The 2,628-nt window shown below is 39.5% G+C and overlaps 1 protein-coding gene across 4 annotated transcripts in view; it reads left to right on the top strand.

Moving 5' to 3' along the window:
* Positions 1-2,628, top strand: part of LOC106875997 (synaptic vesicle membrane protein VAT-1 homolog-like) — a 90,931-nt gene that overhangs the window by 52,993 nt on the left and 35,310 nt on the right. The gene's annotated exons all lie outside the window — the stretch shown is intronic.

Here is a 2,628-nt window from a genome sequence, read left to right as displayed (position 1 = left end):
ATACTTTCTCATTTTCCTGATCATTAAACTAACACACCTGCTTGTTCATACACCTGTCTTCGTCTTTTGTTTTTCTATAAATTTCAACTGTGTATATATATATATGTGTGTGTGTGTGTGTGTATATGGAGAGAGGGAGAGAAAAAGAAGGAAAGATAACAACTAATTAATTACTTCTCATTGGAAAACTTAGAATTTCTCTTTGAATTTATAGACACAAGCATAGTTATGTGAATAAGGAGTTTGCTTCGCAACCCTATGGTGTTGAGTTCAGTTCCACTGCTTGGTACTTTCTACTATTGCTCCAGGCTGACCAAAGCTTTGTAAGTGGATTTGGTAAACAGAAACTGAAAGAATCCTGTGTTTATATATATTATATTGCCAAATCAGATTGGAGCCTGGTGCAGTCTCCCGGCTTACCAGTCCTCAGTCAAACCATCAAACCCATGCCAGCATGGAAAGCAGATGTTAAAAGATAGATGATGATATATATAGAAGCAATACTTATAACAATATAGAACATGGAGACTTGTTCATCCTCACAATTTATTTCTTCTTTTACAATTTTATGCACATTACTCTTATGGTCTTTATGATCTACACATTTCCACTACACAGATTACATGCAGTTGCAGATGCAGCTTGGCATGATTTTCACTGCAGCTAATAGTAGTCATAGACCCCAAATACTAATTGATGTGGTGAGCCATAACCTGGAACATAACTGAGAGCCATCGTAGTATTCGCCTAGATAATATATCCATCCAAACTCATTTATATATAAGCACTAAAAAGCACTATCCAAACGTGATTGATGCCAGGTCCGCCTAACTGCCATGTAAAAAGCACCCACTACACTCTCGAAGTGGTTGCCATTAGGAAAGGTATCCAGCTGTAGAAACATTGCCAGATCACATTGGTGCCTGATGCAACCGCTGGCTCTCCAGACCTCAGTCAAACCGTCCAACCCATGCCAGCATGGAAAACAGACATTAAACAATGATGATCTATATCACTGTTGTATCTTCTCAACATAGCTATATCATTAGGATATCATCTCTGCATTAGTTATGTCTGTACTGCTGTGATATCCATACACAGTATCTCACGGCTAACAATCTCATTTCCTCCTCCTCCTTGTTTTTTCAATATATTGATGTTTACGCAACCAATTCTGGAGAAGTGTTTGTGGAATATCAATAATTTTGATTGCCAGAAGTAGAACAGTGTTCAAGAGAGAATAAACCAGGACGGAGTTATTTGTATGGTGAGAGGTGGTGGGGTTAATGGGTGGAGTGAAGATGAAGGAGCACAGAGAGAATGGAGAAAGGGTCAGATTATGGAAGCAGAAACGGTAAAAAGAACCCAAAGCATTTTTGCTTCTCACCCTTTCGGTCTCCAGAAACTCTCTTGGGCTGTTGCCATCACAGGCCCTCACCAATTGCCTCAGATTCCAGACTAAACCGGTTCTACTAGCCCCCAGCTCCTGTTGGTGATATTGTAACAGTGGTACACCTCCTTCCCCTCGCCCCCCCCTCCCTCCTGTATACAATCTATTTCATATGAGAAGGAAGAAGAAATCTTTCATCAGTGGAGATTGGGTTGCAGTCAGGCATCTTTCATTCTTGCCAAACCGGTTCTAACTTCAGCATTAATTAACTAACGAGAGAAACAGGACTTGTTGATAACAATGGGTTGACGGGCAAATAGTTGACAATGGGCTAATGGGCAAACGGTTGACAATGGTTTAACAAGCAAATAGCTGACAAAGGCTTGATAGGCAAATAGTTGATTCCAAGTTGATAGGTAAAATGGTTGACGGGCAAATAATTGACAATCACTTGCCGGCAAATAGCTAACCAGTTTCACAAATAAATAGTTAAGACCTACCACAGGAATTTTTAGAAAAGGGTAAGATTGGAACAGCTGAAACCTCTGTTTACATATATTCAAAAGCATATGTCCTAGTGGTTAGAATCATAAAGTTGCGGGTCCAATTCCAAGACTATGCAGCACATTGTGTCCTTGAGCAACGTACTTCATTTCATGTTTGCCAACTCAGCTGAAAAGGTGTTGCAACCTAGTAGGGGTGAAGCCGTTTCTTCCCCAAGGTGTCACATCCTGGAAGTTCCACTGGGCAAAAAAAATGGGAGAGTATCTATGGCGTCACAGACCCCTAAAACAAGAAGTATGATACATGCTAACAGAACACATTTATGAGTGGCCCTTATGCAAGATTTTACTCATAATGACACCATATTGTTTTTTTATTTTTGTTTTGCTTTCATAAAATCCCTTAACTCGTTAGCAATCAGATTACTCCATTAAACATAATGCTTATTATAATCTTGCATTATGTCTTAGCCTTGAGATTTCAATTCTTTTACTTGTTTCAGCCATTTGACTGTGGCCATGCTGGAGTACCACCTTTAGTCAAATAAATCGACCCAAAGACTTATTCTTTGTAAGCCTAGTACTTATTCTATCAGTCTCTTTTGCTGAACTGCTAAGTGACAGACATAAACACACCAACACCGGATGTCAAGCGATGGTGGGGAGACATACATACATACATACATATATATATACACACACACACACACACACACACACACACACACACACACA

The sequence above is a fragment of the Octopus bimaculoides genome, chromosome 1 (genome assembly GCF_001194135.2).
Source record: "Octopus bimaculoides isolate UCB-OBI-ISO-001 chromosome 1, ASM119413v2, whole genome shotgun sequence".
NCBI classification, from domain to species: Eukaryota; Metazoa; Mollusca; class Cephalopoda; order Octopoda; family Octopodidae; genus Octopus; species Octopus bimaculoides.
This window is presented reverse-complemented; position numbering and strand designations above follow the sequence as displayed.